This window comes from Palaemon carinicauda, chromosome 6 (genome assembly GCF_036898095.1).
Source record: "Palaemon carinicauda isolate YSFRI2023 chromosome 6, ASM3689809v2, whole genome shotgun sequence".
NCBI lineage: Eukaryota > Metazoa > Arthropoda > Malacostraca > Decapoda > Palaemonidae > Palaemon > Palaemon carinicauda.
In genome coordinates this window covers 95,886,716-95,907,729 of record NC_090730.1, presented here as the reverse complement: position 1 = coordinate 95,907,729, position 21,014 = coordinate 95,886,716, and the positions used below count along the sequence as shown (strand labels likewise).

The 21,014-nt window shown below is 45.0% G+C and overlaps 1 protein-coding gene and 1 pseudogene across 3 annotated transcripts in view; one reads left to right on the top strand and one right to left on the bottom strand.

The window, feature by feature from the left end:
- LOC137642147 (ATP-binding cassette sub-family C member 5-like) overlaps positions 1-21,014 on the bottom strand; it is a 399,142-nt gene that overhangs the window by 362,114 nt on the left and 16,014 nt on the right. The gene's annotated exons all lie outside the window — the stretch shown is intronic.
- On the top strand, positions 3,975-5,449 carry LOC137643159 (uncharacterized; annotated as a pseudogene).

Sequence of the window (21,014 nt, the reverse complement as noted above, 5' to 3'; positions counted from 1 at the left end):
CCACCCACCCCCGTTTGTCCCGCCTACCCCGGTAGGCTAGCAATGACCCCTGGGTCTCTCTCAGTTGTCTCCCCGGAGCCAACGGTATATCATTAACCATATTATTATTCATTATATTTTATACTCGACTGTTCCCCTTCTGAATGATCATAGCCATACGGATTTTATTTGTTTGCATTTTACCTTATTAAGTGTTTTCTACTGATCGCCCTTACGGCTTAGAATGCAATACCTACCCGGCGGTTGCTGGTTTACTTTAAGCACCCGGAGCCCCCGGGCTCCTCTAGGACCCTTACCTACTACGGAATACTTATGTATCTTTATTTTACAGGTGGTCCGCTGTAGGATGACAGCCTGTGCGGCTGTACTTCACCAAGCTTGCGGCCACGATGTATGTAGGTCGCACGCCCACTGTGCTGTCCTTGTCGACGAACTGATCGTCTGGCACCCCGACAACTGTTTGGTCTGTTATAAGCTGGTTTCTACACTCACCTCGGACTCGGTAAGTGGAACTGCAGTTACTATTTAGATTTACATAATATTAATCTTTGACATTTCTGTTATTTCCACTGTGTCCTCTAGTCGATGACCCCGTTTTCACAAGGAGATATCTAAACCTTCTTATTTCACTTCCTACGTTGAAATCACTTGCCACTAGTAACGGTCTATTCTCTTTCAGAGCTCCCAGCCTGCTAAGACCTCAGCCCTGGCGGCCCTTAAGGTCTGGGTTGGGGGGTTCGCCTGCAACGTTAAGGCTAAGAAGCCTTATGTTCTCTCTGAAGAATAGTGTTCCCTTATCTACCCCAACGCCAAGACATCGGCTGAGGTTCCTAAAGATGTGGCGGACCCCATCATCGCTAAGATCGAGACCTTGCTCTTAGCCCAAGACCGGGAGGAGATGGGCGAGACCATAGCAGAAGACGTCGCGGCTATTAGCCTCGGGCTAAGATTCCTCTCTTTAGCCCGACTTTCTTTTCTACTACTACTACCCATTCTTCTTTTCAGGGCTTCCCGGGGAAACACGGGGCTGATATCAGGCCTCGCCCAGTTACCCCGAAGATTAAGGCTCAACGCAGGCCTTTACTCAAGACCCGTAAGTCTTCCAAGTCTCCGAAGTCTGTCAAGACTTCTTCTTCTAGAGTCCCCAAAGACTCTGCTGTCGCATCTTCGTCTTCTCATGGTTCGAGAACGACGCCAGCCTCCATTCCCAGCCCGGTGGCTCCCTTTGACCCGGAAGCTTTCTCCAACAAGCTTTTGACTCAGATCAGGTCCATGATGTCATCCCTCGCTGAGAGGATGCAAAATAATGAGAGCTTAGTGGAAAGCCTCATGCGTTCGGGACTGCCGCAACAGCAGCAATACGCCATCCTCGACACCTCCAAGCTCCCGGAGTTCACGAAGAATAACCCATGGAAGATGCCTCTGCATTCTCCTTTCAAAGATGGCATGCTGACCATCGAGGGTTTTGGCACCCGGCCTATCGAGGACTTTGAGTTCTACCCGCCAGGCCTCCAATTCCCCCTTCCCCGGCTTCGCTCGTTTGACCGAGGAAGCTCTTATTCGGTTGGATAAAGTTCCCAAGGAGACTGTAATCTATCCTAAGGAACAAGTCCAGTCTACCTGGGTTCGCACATTGAATGAGTGGGATTGTGTGAACACTATGCTCACACCCCACAAGAGCTCCTACACGATGTTAGTGGTCGATGAGCAAACCACCACTCCATGCGCCACCAAGATGATGGACCTAGCCTATCAGGCCATCAAGGAAGACAAGCCGTTACCGCAGCTCCGGGAGACGGACCTGACTTCCCTTCTCTTCCCGGGAGACCACGAGTGCTGGCATAACGCCCCGGCCAGGCAAACTGAGCGCTGACTGTGCCTCCACACAGTTCAGCGAGCGTCTCCCCAGGCTTCCGGACTCGCTTATCCGCCTTGAGTTCGAAGCCCGGTGCAGGCTCAGTAGGTCTATCAACTCAGCCACTATGGCTGAGATGACCGCCATTACATACGAGGAGGAACCACTCTTTAAGGTTCTCACTAAATCCCTCCTGCACACTCTGTTGTTCGATGCCTACGAGTTCCTCGCAGCCAGGTTTCGTTGCCGAAGACATGTTTTGTCTGAGGCTACTATCAGACATGAGCCTAATAGGCTCATTAAAGCCCCGGTCTGGGGTCCTGATCTATTCCCAGAGGACTCGGTGAACACCGTCCTCAGCGAGGCTGCTAGGGTTAACCAAAGCCTCAAGGTTAGGTGGGGCCTAGTCCCCAAGCGAAAGTTTGAGCCAGCTGGCACCTCTGCTCAAGGCAGGAAGAGGCTGAGGCCCTTCCACTCCTCTCAGAACCGACAGCCCCTTCAGTTCGTACAAACCGTTCCAGTGGCACAAGGTAACCAGCCTTCTACTTCGAAGAGGCACCCTCAACAACAACATGTGTTGGTCCCTCAGGCTCAGGTAGCATCGACCTCGTATGCTACCTCCCCTGCCTTTAACCCCGCCTACGAATCCCAAGGTTCCTTCCAAGGCTACCAACGCGCCAGAGGCTCCGGCACCAGAGGTGCCTTTCGTAACGGGTAGCGGAAGGGGTTTCACCCGAGGCAAGGCATTCCGCGGAGGCCGAGGAGGCAAATCGTCATCAACCCATTGAAAATCCTCAGGTAGGGGGAAGACTTTACATCTTTTGAAATCGTTGGAAGTTCAGCAATTAGGCTTTGAGCATAATTTCCAAAGGTTTGGGGTGGAGTTGGATAGAAGGGGCCCCTCCACCAACCAGTTTCTATCAACTTCCAACGAAAGAGCTAGTCTCGTTTGCAGACGACCTATTGCAGAAGAACGCAATCCAAAGGGTTCATCACTTAAAATTTCAAGGTCGCTTGTTCAGCGTGCCAAAGAAAGACTCAGATAAGCGAAGAGTAATCCTGGACCTGTCCCGTCTGAACTCCTACATTCGGTGCGACAAGTTCCACATGTTAACCGTCTCTCAGGTGCGGACCTTACTTCCCCGTGGGGCCGTCACCACCTCTATAGATCTTACAGATGCCTACTATCACGTTCCGATAGCAAGGCATTTTCGTCCTTTCCTAGGCTTCAAACTAGGCAGCCAAGCCTACGCATTCAAAGTGATGCCATTCGGGCTCAACATAGCGCCCAGGATCTTCACCAAACTGGCAGAGACGGTAATTCAAGAACTACGAACCCAGGGGATTCAAATAGTAGCTTACCTGGACGACTGGCTTGTCTGGGCAGACAACGTCGAGAACTGCCTAACGGCAACAAAGTGCTAACCTTCCTTCAACAGTTGGGGTTTCAGGTCAACCTCGACAAATCCCGCCTGGTCCCGGAGACCAAGTTTCAATGGCTGGGATTACAATGGGACCTACGTTCCCATACGCTATGTCTCCCGAAAGCCAAGAGGACAGAAATAGCAAAGAATACGAAACATTTTCTTAGGGACAAGTTGACGTCCAGGAGGAACCAAGAAAGAATCCTAGGCTCCTTGCAGTTCGCCTCCGTGACAGATATTGTTCTGAAGGCCAAACTAAAAGACATAAACAGAGTATGGTGCTCCAGGGCAAACGGGAAGCATCGAGACAAAAGAGCTCGACTTCCTCCAATTCTAAGAAAGAGACTTCGGCCATGGACAAAGGTCAAAAGTCTATCGAAGTCAGTCCCCTTACAACATCCGGCCCCAGGACTCGTCATTCACACAGACGCCTCCTTAACAGGTTGGGGAGGATACTCCCAACACAGTTAAGTTCAGGGACTATGGTCGACTGTATTTCAACAACTTCACATCAATGTTCTAGAGGCCATGGCGGTATTCCTTACTCTAAAGTGACTGACCCCAGCCAAGAACCTTCATATCAGACTAGTTCTAGACAGCGCAGTCATAGTCCACTGCATAAACAGAGGAGGCTCCAAGTCAGCCCACATAAATCCCGTCATGTTAGCAATATTTTCCATGGCAGCATCGAACAAGTGGCATCTGTCGGCAGTCCATCTAGCAGGAGTGCGAATGTAGTGGCGGACGCACTTTCGAGGACAACTCCACTGGAGTCGGAGTGGTCCCTGGATCAACAATCATTCAAATGGATCTTATCTCAGGTCCCGGGTCTCCAGGTAGACCTGTTTGCGACAGAGTCCAACCACAAACTAGAATGTTACGAAGCCCCCAACCTGGACCTTCAGGCTTATGCCACAGACGCAATGTCGTTAGATTGGAACACTTGGAAGAGGATTTACTTGTTCCCTCCGATAAATCTTCTGATGAAAGTGTTGGACAAACTCAGGTCTTTCAGAGGCCAAGTAGCTCTGGTAGCCCCCAACTGGCCCAAGAGCAGTTGGTTTCCTCTGTTGGTGGAACTGGGTCTCCACCCTCGACAGATACCCAATCCAATACTAACACAAGTAGTACAAACTCGCAATGTGTTAGCTTCCTCCTCAAGAATTCAGAGTGCCCTAACTTTATGGACTTCATGAAATTTGCAGCCCAAAGAGGTGCAGCTATTGATCCCCAAAATACCCTGTTTTTGGAATCGGACAAAAGGGAATCCACCCTCCGACAATATGAATCGGCTGTTAAAAAACTTGCAAAGTTTTTAAGGGACTCAAAGGTTTAAAAGAGGACTATGAATCTGACAGTAACCTTCTTCAGAACTCTCTTTGAATCAGGCCTTGCAGCCAACACCATTACTACAATTAAGTCAGCCTTGAAAAAGATTTTCCATATTGGTTTTAATATTGACCTTACGGATTCATACTTCTCGTCAATCCCGAGAGCCTGCGCCAGATTGAAACCATTAACTCGCCCTAGCGCAGTTTCCTGGTTTTTGAATGATGTCCTTAAGCTGGCCTCTGACACTCTTAACGAATCTTGCAATTACATAACGTTATTAAGGAAGACCTTGTTCCTATTGAGCCTAGCTTCTGGCGCCAGAATTTCAGAACTGTCAGCTTTGACTAGAGACCCGGGTCATATTAAATTCCTCTCTTCAGGAGAAGCCCTTCTCTCCCCTAACAAAGTTTTCTTGGCTAAAAATGAGGACCCTCAGAACAGATGGTCCTCCTGGAAGATTGTTCCACTTCCTCAGGACCCATCCTTGTGTCCAGTTACCACCCTGAAATCCTACTTAAATAGAACTTCCATGAAGTCCACAGGACCCTTATTCATTAGAGAAAATGGAGGAACTATTACCCTGAAAGGAATCAGACAACAGATTCTTTATTTTATTAAACAGGCTAACCCTGAATCATTCCCCCATGTCCATGATATACGAGCTGTAGCTACTTCAGTTAATTACTTCCACCATATGAATTTTGATGAACTTACGAAATATACAGGCTGGAAGTCCCCTAAAGTTTTTAAACGCCACTACTTAAAACCTTTGGAAGCTCTAAAATTTGCTACAGTAGCAGCTGGGAATGTGGTTCCTCCTGAAGGTAATGAGTCTTAATCACAACATCTTGCTCCATCCCCCTTCCTCCTACCTGCCTTACTTATTGTTCCTACTTAGTTTTGGTTTTGTTTTACTTGAGCTACACCCTTATGGTGTATTGTTTTATACTCCTGTTAATAATCTTACATTACTACGAATTGATTTTGATTATACCTGTTATTAGTCTTACTCTCCCACGAGTTGGTTTTTGTTATTTTACCATTAAGGATGTTATTTATTTTGATCTGCATTGTTATCTGCTTTGCCTTACCTGCCATCCCTGGTGTGGTATTTTTGCCATAATTGTATTCATTATCCCTCCTTAATGTTTGAGAGTACTTACCTACGGGATACCTTGTATATCCTTTTCTTGGATTAAAACATATTTTGGTATTATTTGTATTTAATTACTTCCCTTCAGGTATTGTGCCAAGTTTGGGCCCCCCCCCTTTTATCTCTGGCACTATTTCACTGGGCGGCACAGGTCGGAGCACAGAAAAGGGATTTTGACGAAGGAAAAATCTATTTCTGGGCGAGAGACCTGTGCCGCCCAGTGAACCCACCCTACTTCCCTCCCATCTTGGGCTCCAATCTTAGGTGCTATAAGGAGTGACGTCACTGGCGTGGGTTGGACTGTTGGTAGTAGAGATCGGAGTTAGGTGTTGAACGGCACCTCGCTGTAACAGGGATATTGAGAGGAGATATCTAAATGGTGCGAGACCTCTGGTTGTGATTTATCACGCCCCAGTATGTTATACCGACACCTTATTAGGTTGAGCGAGCAGGGTTCAACCTAGCATTCCTATACATTTTTTTCTCTGGTAAATTCATAGCAGTTTCTACCTTAGAAATGATGTAAAAGGAGCATTTCACTGGGAGGCACAGGTCTCTCGCCCAGAAATAGATTTTTCCTTCATCAAAATCCCTTTTTTATGCAGAAAATTTTCCTTTACCTGTGTCAATCCTATACGTCAGAGTTTCGGTGATATAGGTAACCGAGATCTCGCCTTGCCTAGGTAACCTAACCTAGGCAACATATACTTTTGACATTCCCCGGTTACCCATGTGTATTGGTTATCAATTCATTGGAGATAGCTATCTCCTGGAATTATTATTTAACAGATACTCGTCTCTATTAGAGATTTAAAGGTAATCCCTCTTCCCTCTGAGTGTAGCCTTTGGCTACAACCCTAAGGGGTCAGTCTTGAATTTTTAATTCAAGCATGACTAACCTAGGGTTTTTCTGTCTCGTCCCTTAGCGGCAGATGGCAAGTTTTAGTATTCGGTCAGTATTTAGTCTTGTGTCGGCAGTCGGCCGGCAGGGTGAATAGTCATACCCCTGCCGGCTAAGCTGCCGGCATAGGAGGCTAGCCCTCCCTAGGCTACAACTGAAGTGGTCGTATGATGCCACCATCTTCTCCCTGTGGCCTAGTAGACTAGTCCTATTCTCGCTGACCCTAGTGTGATGTGTAGTATCTTCTTAGGCCTAGGATGGCTTGGCACTGGAACTCTGTTTCTCCCTTGTTGAGAGGAGGTGGCACTGCTGCCATCCCCTTAACTGTATTGGCACACCCTAGGCTGGAGAACAGATGATTCTCCTGCTGCCTGGGATGGTGCCGATACTAAAACAGAGTTTCTTTAAGGTGTTTAGGTCTGGCAAAATTGCCAGCTCCTACCACACCTCATATAGAACCCTTTTTCCTCCCCCTCAGCTCTTTTATGAGACCGGTATCCTGCAACCTTACCGATGCCGGTGGGTTGCCGGTGCCGGCCAGAATCCCTCCCGACTGCCGTAGTCCAGCTGCCGGCAGCTATGAAAGCTGCATGCAGCCATGACAACTGCCGGCGGCCAAGTTAGTTGCCGGCGACTATGTGTCTTTCATCTGTCGGCGGCTATGACGGCGATGCATACTGCTGGTATCCATGCCAATTGCCGGCAGCCATGACGGCTGTCGGTTGCCGGCAGCCATGATGGCTGGGAATGGGAAGTCCCTTCTGTCTCTAAAGTTCTTCAATTCTCCCTTGAACTGCTTGCCACAAGTTCTATTGCCGGAGTACCGCCGGCCAGACCGGCACAGATAGGTGCTGACTCAGCCGGCAGTATGCCTACTGTACTAGTACTGCCGGAGGCTAGCCTTCCGGCATTGTGTCAGCGGGACCTAGCCGGTAATAGTACTGTGGCTGGATGGAAGCCTGAATGTTACATTCTCCCCTTCCAATTGAACCTTATTTCTGGAGAAAGGCAGTAAAATTAGACTTTACAGCCTCAATTACTGTATACATACACAGTAATAGGTAGCCTTCACTCCATGCTATCTCTCTCTCTTTTAGCTATGATGGTGGATGTGCCGGCAAGAACTAGCTATGCCGGCGACATGCTGGATGATCTAAAGTATATGTTTATACAGGTAGTCAGTATATTTGTAGTATAGGATATACTGCAGATAGAAAACTACTGCCTATATTATACAGTAGTTTTTTCCAATATATCTTGGGTATCCCTACCCAGGTATTTGCTGAGCGCAATCCTATATTGAAAGAATATAACTTCTTCAATATTCTGATTAGAAATCTGTTTTTTAGATTACCTTACAATATTAAATATTTAAAGGGCTGGAGTGTTACACTCCTAACCCTTAACGGGTAGAACCCTTTTCTTGAGTCTCCCTGATCAGGAAACTCTATGATTTAATTTTGTAAGGGAGGTCACAGCAAATAGGTTGGGTGGGATACACAAATATATGTCTTTTATTTTTCTTAGTCCAGTTGGCATCATGACAGCTGGACTGTGCCATCACTTGCTTGCCACAAAGGCAGCATGATGGCTGAACTACTTTATATATAATTATACAGTAGCCAGTAATTTGCAACATAGCATATGCTGCAAATAGAAAACTATAGTATGATTATACAGTAGTTATTTCTAACATATCTTGGGTACCCTTTGTGAGCTTCTGCTGGTACCGCTCCTATATTGAAAGAATAGTATTTCTTCAATATTCTGATTGAGGAATCGATCATCCTTACCCCAGTGTTAGAAATAAAAAGGGACAGTGACTTATACACTTTTCTACCCCTAGGGGTTAGAACCCTTTTAGTTGGAGTTACCTCGGTAGAGGAATCTCCTTGTAGCTAACACTGAGGGGAGGTAACAGCAGTTGCTTACATGGGATACACAAGTATGTGTCTCTTACTATCCCATTATAGCTTACTGTCCTAAGCTACTTTGTTAAAAGATGACTTTTGTATATTGATTATCAGTGAGATAATCTATTATATACTCATTTTGTTCTCCTTTCTTTATAGGAGGAACACCAGATGACTTGTGCTGCAGTCTTCTGCAAGATCAAGAGTAAGGGTTTTTACGGTCATAATACTTACAGGTTTCATGCCCCCTGCAATATTTTTTCTGAATCACTACATTATTGGAACCTGTAGGTTTGTAATGTATGTAGGACCTTAATGTATGAAGGTTTCGAGAATACCAAGTCTACAGACACTAGGGATACAGCTCCTCGAGACAAATTACGCAACTGGGTGAGAGGTTTCCAGAAAATCTCTCCGGGACCTTACCTACCTAATGATAGGATGCGTAAGCTACTATTTCCGAAGGCAAGTAAAGAAATAGTGGTGCCCCAGGCATCAATTACTTCTCCCGAGGGCGAGATAGCCTTTGGGAAGGAGGGCAGGAAGTGCCCGGGGGAAGAAGGGAAAAATGTCGTGTCGGAATTGTTTCCGCCTATGCCGGCTCTAAAGCCATTGATGTCGACATCCTTATCTTGTACCCCTCTATTAGAGGGAACGGACCAATTATGGGCCCAAGTGAATAATCTATTAGAGAGCTTTTGCAAACAACACGAAAAGCAGGAAGTAAAATGCAAGATTGAGCCTAGTAAAGTTCCACTTGTTGCTTCCCAAGGGTCATACAAACGACCCATGGATCAAAACCTCACGACATGCTCCAAAATCAATCCCTGGAGGTTTGCGGAGCTGATGCCGATTTTAAATGGCAAACTCTACATCTCAGAGAAGATGGGTGCAGTTCCTTTGGACAAAATCCAATTTTGGCCAAGCTTTGACGCTTTTCCTAATTGTTTTGTTCGACTGAAGGATGACTCAAAGTCAAGAAAAGGAACAAAATCGAAGGAAGTCATGATTCTTGACTATGATAAGGCACAGGCTATCCTGTCAAGTAGCCTGGAAAAGGCGGGTTACTCGGTGTCGAAGGTATCTACACTGGGTAACAGGCACCCTTCCTTTCTTGCTCCTGCTTCAATTTCATTACCCTTTATGGGGAAAGCATTTAAATCGGTTGCTAAGGCAGTGGAGGCAGGTAGGCCATGCCCTGCACTCGAGGAGTGCAAGCCTGTCACTAGCCTTTCCCAGACAGGAAAAGGACTGGAAGGAAGTCCATTTAACTTTTTCAGTAGAAAGATTAGATGCGGATGTCGCCAGTCGACAGGTTAACGAAGTTCTCCCTAAACTATCAGAGTTTTTCTTGTATAATGAACAAGAGACAAAGAAAACTTGCAGCCTCCCAATCTCTACAAAACTACTTAAGAGTTTTGTTCATCCAATCAAAGTACCCCAGACATGCTCATGGTCTTAGCCAAAATGCATATGGCTACCTTAGTGAAAGACCTTTACGCTTTTATGAAGGCTAGGAGATCATGTAGGGAGTTTGTGTTCCGGCCGCAACACTGAAACATGAGACAAGGAAGCTGATATCTTCCAACATCTGGGGTAAAGACCTCTTCCCATATGAGGTAGTTAGGGATGTGATTAAGAATGCCGCCACGGAGAATGTAGATCTTCTCCAAAAGTGGGGCATCCTTTCAAAGAGAAAGTCTTCCATGGCTGTGGGTCCCCAACCTAAAAGGAAGACGGGAAAGTCCGGAAATATACTTCGGGCTGTTCAACAACATCCCATGGCTGCAATGACCGCAATGCCACAGGCAGGTGGTCAAAAATTTAATCCTACTGATCATTTGAAGCATAGAGATGCTTCTGGTAGGAGGGAGGTTCCTTCAGGATCGTTGGACCTTCGATCCTTGGGTCCAAGGCCTAATCAAGATGGGACTACGATGGGAAGTAGAAATGTCTCCACCATCATTTCCTCAACTCCTCCTACAATCCAAAACCCTCCTGGAGGAGTATACCTATGAGCTCTAGAGAATATAGGTGGTAAGGAAACAAGAGTCCATCGTATTCCAGGGAAGGCTGTTTGGTGTTCACGAGAAGGACTCAAGAAATCTCAGAGTCATTCTGGACTTGTAGCCACTCGTTCAAATAAAACAGTGAGTTCAGAATGTTAATCTCTCAGAACATTTGGACCCTGTGTCAAAAAGGGGTGTTTGTAGTCTTGTCAGACCTGAAAAATGTTCCTTGGCAACTTCCAGCCAATCACCCCATCCCCTCCTATCTAGGATTCAAGTTACAGAAGGTAACGTATATCCAAGGAAAGATGTGTCGGACTAAACACAGTCCTAAATGTCTTCATAGGATTGGCAGACTAAGTCATGCAATAACCAAGTCTAAAAAATGGTTCAGGCAATAATGTACCTGGACGAAAACTTGGGGTGGGCAGCACCCGAAGTGGCTGGTCTATGAACATCCAAGGAGATGAACCGGTTCCCGGAACATCGCGGATGCAAGACAAGCCTCAAGAAGTCTCAATTCCCTCCAACTCAAAGGTTTCAATGGCTGTAAAATCATTGTAAGTCTGTAGTCACACCAACTCTCCCTTTCCATAGGAATATAAAAGGAGATTGTAAGGTCGGTCAAGAGACTCGGGTAATCAGTCAGATTCTCAAGACGTTAACAAGGAGGAGTCCTGAACTCTCTCCAGTTCGCAATAGTGACAGACCAGTGCTAAGAACATGGCTGAAAGATGCGTTAAGAGTCTGGAGAAGATACGCATCAAACGCTTGAAGAGTTCTGAAAAGACCAATATAGGTCATTCTTTTATCGCTTCTCTAACAAAGGTTAAAATCCGAAAGTCCCAAGACCATGTTGGTCCTGTCATGAGTGGGGAAGCTCTCTCCACGCAGATCAGCCTTCCTTCGACTGATCTGGGACACCGAAACGATAATGAGACGTCGCAATCGACAATGCTAAAAATGTCTCATACAGTATAGGTGACATTAACCATCCTTTACCTAAAGGAATGGCACCAGTCAGCAGTTCATATACAACCGATCCACAATGTGACAGTGGATGCTTTATTTTGGCTCAAGCCGATAAGAGTTGGAATGGTCCACGGACACAGACCTATTCCCTCCCAGATGGAATCAAGTCCCAGAACTGCAAATTGACCTCTTCATCACGAGTGTCTTCAAGAAACTACCTCGAGATGTAGCCCCATACGAGGACCCTCTAGTGGAATTAACAGACATCATGTCTCTAGTATAGAAGGGATGGACTCAGATATCCTGATTAATCCCATCCAATTGCCTGCTGAAGGTCCTCAACATGCTGAGATCCTTCCAAGGGGGAGTAGCTCTATTGGCTCCCAAGTAGCCCAAGAGCAATCTATCCTCTTTAATGAAGGAACTGAAGCTGAGGCTGGCCCTAGTTCTGAACCCAGGACTATGTCAGAGGGTTCAGAAGCTGATTACCTTCGATTTATCACGGAGAACCAGAACCCACCATTTCAGGATTTCCTTGCCCTAGCGGTTAGGAAAAGATTTGGGATCTCAGAAGGCAATATAGAATTCTTAGAAGAATACAAAACTAAGTCAACAAGAAGACAATATGAGTCTTCTTGGAAAAAAGTGGGTTGCTTTTGTTAAAACAAAAGGACTGAAAGAAATTTTGATGAACTTCTGTCTGTCCTTCTTTGTCCATCTTCATAATCAAACCCTGGCGGCCAACACGATAACTACGTGCAAATCAGCCTTGACTAGACCTCTTCTATATGCCTTTCAAGTAGATCTATCGAATGAAATCTTTAATAAGATTCCGAAGGCATGTGTAAGGCTTAGGCCTGCACCACCACCAAACCCCATTTCATGGTCTTTGGATAAGGTCCTACATTATGCCTCAGCTACGAACAATGAAGACTGTTCCCTTAAGGATCTAACTCAAAAAGTTATTTTTCTGTTCGCTATAGCCTCAGGGGCTAGAGTTAGTGAAATAGTGGCCCTATCTAGAGACCAGGGCCACATTCAGTTCACAGAAGCAGGAGAACTGAACCTCTTTCCTGATCCAACCTTTCTCCCTAAGAACGAGCTACCCACTAAGAGGTGGGGTCCCTGGAGAATCTGCCTCTGAAGGAAGATGCCTCCCTATGTCCTTTAGAGTATCTAAAGGTCTATCTTCGTAGAACTTCAGACTTCAGGGGAGGACAGCTCTTTAAAGGAGAAACCTCTGGATCAAACTTATCCCTAAAACAAATGAGGGCGAAGCTCACCTACTTTATTCGTAGAGCAGATCCTGACAGTACTCCGGCAGGTCATGATCCGAGAAAAATTGCTTCATCACTGAACTTCTTTCAGTATACAGTATGGACTTTGAACTTCTTCGTCCATTCACTGGATGGAAATCATCCAGAGTGTTTTACAAACACTATGCGAAACAGGTCCATGAATTAAAGCACTATGTAGTGGCAGCAGGTAGCGTATTAAAACCTGCCCACTAATTACTGTCATAGACAGTTAATTAATTGGGACCTCGAACGTCCTCGCTCATATTCTGGATGGGAATCATCCAGAGTGTTCTACAAACACTATGCTAAGCAGGTCCATGGACTGAAGCATTATGTGGTGGAGGCGGGTAGAATTTTCAAACCTGCCGTCTAAGTCTGCGATGAATGGCTAATTGACTGGGACTGTCAATTAAAGGGAGAAGGGGTCATCACTTTTGGTGTGACCTCCCTTTTTATGAGTGTTAACATGGTGACACTATCTTTGTTCAAAATCCCAGGTGTGGAATTATACAGATAGCACTAGTGCCGTGTGTACGTAGTACACAGTGTTGATAGAATGAAACCAGCACAGAATTGTCAAAGAGAAGTTTTGTTATAAAATTTTCTTCAATCTGAAAGTGGCACTCATCATTTCTTTCCATTTCAAGAAAGAAATATAATTTCTGTATATGTTACGTGTATAATTCCGTTATCATGCTACATTCGTTTTACTGGTTAATTCATTTAGTCATTTATTAGGAATAAATGTCTATTAGAATGTATTGCGTCCTAATTCGCCCGACAATTGCATGTGTAAAATGCCAGAGTTCTTTGACTTACTAAAGTAAGTATTCTTCATATAGTTGTATGCTCGCAAACAATAGATATAAGAGACACTTATATTGATTCGGCAATATATACAAACTATGAGACTGTTTGTATATTCAGTGTATACTTATGTTTGTTCATACAATATACGCTAACCTTGAGGCCCCTTTTCTACTGTCTAAAATGACTCTTCCATGTAGGGGGCAGGAAGCACTACCATTACTTATGATTAGTGATGATGACGGATAACAGTAATGTCGTTTGTTTCAATTGGTCCAAATGACCATAGAAATGTTGTCCCAAGGTTAAGGCACTGATGAAAATCCAGAGATACATTAATGCTCTGGTACGCTTCCATCAGGACGACATGGCTTGAGCCCAAAAAACAGATTTTAAGCGAAGCGAAAAATCTTTTTTTGGGGTGAGATGGCCATGTCGTCCTGATGGACCCACCCTTCTTTTCTAAAAAGAAAAGACCTTCACAGTATCCCTCCCGAAGTACTGTACTGTATCTGTAGCACCATGCTCAATGCTACAAGGAATGTTCGCCATACTGTTGTGATACTCGATTGTATGAGAACTATGGTAACCTTGATACGGCTCCCCTTCTATTCTGCCACTTCCCCCTCGAAGCGTTAACGCTATTAGGGGTGCAGATTGCTATGCGACATGTCAAGAATACGTCCTCTGATATTATGCGATATCCTTGAGAGAAATTTAAGGATATTCGTGCCAGGAGTTAGAATTCTGGATACCTAAAGGTAAAATTCTCTGGGAATATCACTGTAGTACATATATCCCTTAGGAAGCTACTTGTAGGAAGTTCCATTAGGACGACATGGCCATCTCACCCAAAAATAGATTTTTTGCTTCACTCAAAATCCGTTTATTATGCCATATAGTTCGGCAGTAGATATGGAAGCTATAAGAGGAAATGCACCTCTATAATTAAAAGCAATACTATACAGTATACTCCAAATCCAACGACAGCAACAGACTTGGAGCCATCAGTAATGCATATATAAAAGTTGATTCCTTATGTTCTGCAACATGTTCCATAAAAAGACCTGGCTTTTAAGTCAGTCATATTCTTTATAACTGTAATAAAATATTTACAAAAAGATACCTCTGGTAATTTCCAAGGAGGCATTGATGATATCTTAGTTCTCACTATATCAAGACTGTCTATTAATTGTTTCACCCAAAAACCATAAGGTTAAGGAGATTTTGGGTGTAACTCAGTATATTGAGTGCCTTACATGGCTTGCAGTCTGACAGGCTAAAGAATTAGGAATTTTTGCAACTTACACCAATACTGAATAATGGAAGTCTTTCGGTAAAGGACCAACGGTAACTCTCCAGCGCCAACAAGGCTTGGAATAGGGGAAGATCTAAAGGCTCCTGTGGGCAATCTGATACCAGCATGGTGTATAGAATCTAAAACTTTTAATCAGCTTTGGTTGGCTAAGGAGTATATTTCACACCCATAACTAATTTTTGAAAATATTAAGGCCTAGTATAATTTTAAGAGTTTTGCCAGTCTGCCCTCCATGATGTATGGGACAAAACTATTAAAAGATTCAGAACCTCAAGACATTTTACTTTTAAGGCTTTCAAGTGAGGAACCCATGTAAGCCTACAATGAAATATCAACCCTAGAAATCTAGCTTCATATACACATGAGATCCGTTGACCTTTACTGTATAGATCAGGGTCTGGATGTAATCCCAGAATAAGACATATATGGACAACAGTAGTTTTGCTTGTCAAAAATTTAAAACCACTCATATCAGCCCACTAAAACGGATTTAGATCAAAGTGAAAAATCTATTTTTGGGTGAGAGAGCCATGTCATCCTGATGGAAGGGTTCCTATAGGTAGCCTTCTAAGGGATATTTGCTACAGTGATACTCCCAAAGAATTAAACCAAAGGTCTCCTGGATTCCAACTCCTGGCACGAGTATCCATTAAAGGATATCGTATTATATCAGGGGACGTATTCTAGATACGACACATGGCAATCTTCACCCCGAATAGATTTAACGCTTCGATGTAAGGGGAAAGTGGCAAAAGAAAGGGGCGCCGTTCTAGGTACCCGGTGGATCTCCTTCCTACTACTACCGCGACGCCATTCCTATTCTTGCCGTTAAGCGGAAATGGCCACAGATAAAGTAATTTTGGGAGGGATCAGCAAAAGGGTGGGTTCCATCAAGACGACATGGCCCTCTCACTCAAAAATAGATTTTTCAGTTTGATCAAAATCCGTTTTCTGGGCTCAGGCCATGTCGTGCTGATGGAAGTATACTAGAGAATTGTCTTGAAATTACTATTAGCTGTGGGTTTGTGTATGTGCCTTCTACCTTGAATAGATTTCCTTATCTGGTCTACTAGACCTATATGTGAAATTCCAGAGATCTGTCATGTCCACTAAACCTGGAGCTGGTTTAGTGCTTCCTGCCTCCAGCAGGGAAATGTCAATGTCGACAATAAGGATTCAAGGTTTGTATTTCCCGTTGGAACAAATAGGAAAACATTGAAGCATACCTTTTTACTTACCTTAAGAATGTAAGTTTATTCCTTTAGAAAACATTATTGTGATTTCAAGAATCTGAACACCATACAGGGGTTTTAGTAAAACTCTAGCATACTTTATTAGCTTATAACTGAGGGAGCAGTAATAAGACAAATACAGTAAAGTATTTTATTATGCAACTAAATTATCAAATGTAGATACAACAAAATATAAATCTGATCTAGCATTGCAACACACCAAAACACATATTTTCTCGTGTAAAAAAAATATATAAATACATTATCAGGATAACGCCACCCAATGGAGATGTGAAACCAAACATATCTGACATAGTCAGATGTTCGGAAATGCATAAAACACCGTAACGCAAACGTTTACTCGGCACTGGTGTATTGATCAGATATGCACCTACATAGAACAGTGTGTCAACCATAGTTGTGATCTGCAAAAGTGGGTCGGTATACCCATGCACCCGATGCACTGTAAAGTCCCAAAACAGTCCCCTGTTCATCGCAGCACTATACAACGGGTTTAATCACACTACCCGCCGCCACCACAAAATGTTTTATCTCTTGTACTTGCTTCGCGTAATGTTTGTAGAAGTCCCAGGATGATTTCCACCCAGTGTATGAGCGCAGTCTCTCAAAGTCCATATGTTGAAAGAAGTTCAACGAGGAAGCAACTTTCCTTGGATCGTGACCCGCGGGTGTACTGTCAGGATCCGCTCTGCGAATAAAGTAGGCGAGCTTCGCTCTCAGTTGTCTTAAAGATAGGTTTGATCCTGAAGTTTCGCCTCTGAAGAGCTATCCTCCTTAGAAGTTTAAAGTTCTTCGAAGATGGACCTTAAGACACTCTACTGGGCACAGAGAGGCATCTTCCTTCAATGAGCAGATTCTCCAAGGACCTCACCTCTTAGCAGGTAGCTCATTCTTGGCAAGAAAAGCAGGATTGGGAAACAGGTTCAGTTCTCCTGACTCCAGGAACTGAATATGGCCTTCGTTTCTAGATGAGGCCACTATTTCACTAACTCTAGCCCCTGAGGCTATTGCAAAAAGAAAAATGACTTTCTGTATTAAATATTTTAGAGTACAATCCTCATTGTCCAGGTTCGAAGCATAGTGCAAGACTTTGTCCAAAGACCACATGATGGGCTTTGGTGGGACTGCAGGCTTGAGTCTAGCGCATGTTTTCGGGATCTTATTAAAGATTTCACCTGAGAGGTCTACCTCAAAGGCATACTGAAGTGGTCTAGCCAGGGCCGATTTACAAGAAGTAATTGTAGCAGAGGCCAGGCCTTGTTCGTGGAGGTGTATGAAGAATGCAAAAAAGAAATCTATCAATATCTCTGTCGGTCTCCTTGACTTGTCTCCTAGTCGAACATGACTTGTACTCCTCGATGAAGTCAACTTTATCCTTCGAGATTCCAAACTTTTTGCTCGCCGATAAGGCGAGAAAATCATGAGATGTAGTTGCTGGTTCTCGAGGATGAAGCGTAGACAGTCGACTTCTGGATCAGTTGAGACAGCACTGGATTCAGCAGTGGGAGCAGCTTCAGATTCAACTATAGGACAAGAGAATTCTGGAAAACGGGGTGGAATTTTGATCCATTTCCACCTGAGTCCATTCGTGATTAGGCTGTAGGCCCAGGGATCGAAGGTCCAGCGATCCTGAAAGTGATAGAGTCTGCCCCTTACCTGGAACCCCTCATTACTTGGGGGGTCCTGTGGATTTTCCTCCGCGACCACGTCCTCCTTGGCCCCGAGAGAAGTTACCTCCTGGAGAACTTCTCTTAGGACCTTTTCCTTTCTGACTGGAGCGAAAGGAAGTCGACTGCCTCTCAAAGGTAGGGTTGAAGACTGGTGACTGGGCTACCAGTTGTTGAGGGACCATCTGGAAGGTGGTCTGAGGCATTTTGGTCATGGTCATGGAGGGGATTTGTGCCAGTCTTCGTGGTCTCCTTGCCCTCTTGTTCTTGGGCTGGGGACCTCTTTCCGTAGAAGATTTTCTTTTTGAAGACATACCCCACTTATGGAGAAGGTTCCTGTTCTCCATTGCTGCCCTCGCAATGACCTCTTGGACCAGTTCCTGTGGAAAGAGGACTTTATCCCGGATGCTCGAGGTAATCAGCTTCCTTGGTTCGTGCCTGATGGTTGCTGCAGCCAGGACAAACTCTCTGCAAGCTCTCCTCGCTCTGAGGAAAGCGTAAAGGTCTTTAACAAGGGTACCCATGTGAGATTTGGCCAGAAAGAGGAAGATTTCTGGGGCATTATGTTGGCTTGCACTTAGTTCCAAGCAGTTCTGATGAGAGAGAGAGGCCGCAAGTCTCTCCTTCAACTCCTGTTCCTTCCTCAGAAGATGGTCTGGCAACTTAGGAAGGTTCTCGTTAAACTGCTGTCCTGCGATCTCAGGGTCTAGTTTGGGGACAGAGAAGGTTAGGTGGACATCCTTCCACTTTTCTTCGCAGGTAGGCAGTGAGAGAGAGAATGGCTTGCATTCTTCAAGAGTCGGGCAGGGTTTTCCCTCAACAGCAGCCTTGACGGCAAAGTCTAGTGCTTTCTCCGTAAAGGGAAATGAGATGGAGGAAGGTGCAAGAAAGGTGGGGTGCTTCTTGCTCAGTGCCGAGACTTTGGAATTGGTATATCCGGCTCCCTTCAGGGTCTTCAGGAGGATGGTCTGGGCCTTATCGTGTTCAAACACGATGACCTCTTTAAAGACCGTTTCTTCTCAGGTCACATTTTTGTCCCGTAGTCTCACATGGCACTCGGGATAAGAGGAAAAGTTTGGCCAGAACTCAAGGTCATCGATCTGTCTGGCCCCCAACTTCTCAGAAACGAACAGTTTCCCATCCCTCATGGGCATATGCTTCGCATACCTCCAGGGATTAGATTCAGAGCAATGAGGGAGATCGGACACTCTAAGAGGCGAGGGAGATCGGACACTCTAAGAGGCTTCCCCTAGTGGTTCCGAGACGGTCGATCTTCTCCTGCATCAGCCTTTGCTGCTTCCTGAACAATTCCTGCATTGTTTTTTGTTTCTGTTGGAACAACTCCATCATGCGTTTTAGAGATGTCAAAATCTCTTCACCCGCATTAACCTGAGCAACAGGTTGTGGAGTTGGGGCAGAGGACGTTGAAGGCAGTGGTTGGTAAGCGGCCACGGCAAACTGGGGGTTATCTGTCCCCATTGAGAGGGATCCTTCTTCCTTCATTTGGGGAGTATCCTCGTCCTCTTCAGGGATACCTTGCAGCAGGCACCGTTTGGTGTCAGAAGACACTTCTGACATCCTCTCTTGGTGGATGTCCATGCCCTCTAGGGCCTTATTGATGTCCGAGTCAACCTTCACCTGGATGAAGGGGGACCGAAGCTGTTCCTGGGACACCACTGTACTCGGCAGAGCCTTGGGGAACAGTAGGTATCTCAGGGAGTCATTGGGGAGTTCTTCTGGAACCCCCTTACCCATTTGCAAAGGGTGTCCCAGCAGGGTTGAGCAGATGGTGCAACCCTTCGGGTCCCAATACTTCAGGACTCCTGTGACGATACAGCAGGGGGCAGGAGTCCTGCACATTGTGTGGCCACAGAAGTCCTTCCCCTTGTGGTTGCAGAAAATTGCTCCGCACTTCTCCATAGGGTCATCCTGTAAAGGGAAATACTTATATTAGTACTGTATTTTGTTTTTTATATCAGTGATATAAAAGCATACAGTTTTTAATAACAATAGTAATCACTATTGCATATGGTAGCTTAGGATAGTAAGCTTGAAAGGAAATAAAAAAACACACATCTGAATTTCCTCTCCCAGGCTATTTCTGAGACCTCCGTCAGTATTAAAATTCAGTTTCCCTAATTGGAGGATACAAGGTAGAGAAACACTAGAGACTAGAGTTAGAGTTAGTAAGTAGTTTTTGGGGCTCAAGCCATGACGTCCTGATGGAAGGTTCCTTCAGTAGCTTCCTGAGGGTATATATGACTACAGTGGATATTCCCAGAGAATTAAACCAAAGGTTTCACAGAATTCTAACTTCTGGCGCAAGTACCCTAAAGTTTTCCCTTTAGGATATCGTATATCAACAGGGGATGTACGCTTGACACGCCACATGGCTATCTGCACCCCACATAGCGTTTAAGCTTTGAGGGGGAAAGGTGGCAAGATAACTGAGGAGCTGTTGCAAAGTTATCCTCCTACGTTACTGTTACGGTACCTCGCGACGTAAACAAACGGCAGCCATAGCTGTCCGCCATCTTGACTGACGTCACGTCCGTCCTCGCCATTCCAATTCTAGTAGCGTCACTGCATAGTTCGGTTTTTCCCAGTTCTTGCTTTTTTCAATGCCATGTCGCAATCTTCGGCCTCGCCTTCTTCTGGAAAGTTGAGTACCATTTTCTTGTATCGTATAAATAAGCTCTAGCCGTAGAGTAACGATTTTTTATCCTTAAAATCTTGTGTTTTGTGGTGGAGCTGTGCCTTGACCGGAGGCGTCATGTTGCGACGCTGCTGTTCGCCTTACATGCTTTATTTAGTTAGCCAGAAGAGCGTTCCCGGTCTCATAACTAATTTAATATCATTAGTTATTTAGTCTTCATTGCTAGGAATTAGTTATATTATGCCGATAGTATTCTTCGGCGAACTTAGTTAGCCGATCCCTACGCTAGCCTACTAGCCTATCCTCTAGGCTCGATGCCTAAGTGTTTATGTTTACTTCCTGCATGATATAATAAGTGCTCCTAGTGTTAATTTACGAAATGAAGATTTAGGCAATTATACATACAAGATTCAGTGATTGCACGTGTTTTTTTGCCTTCTAGGGACCATACAAGGG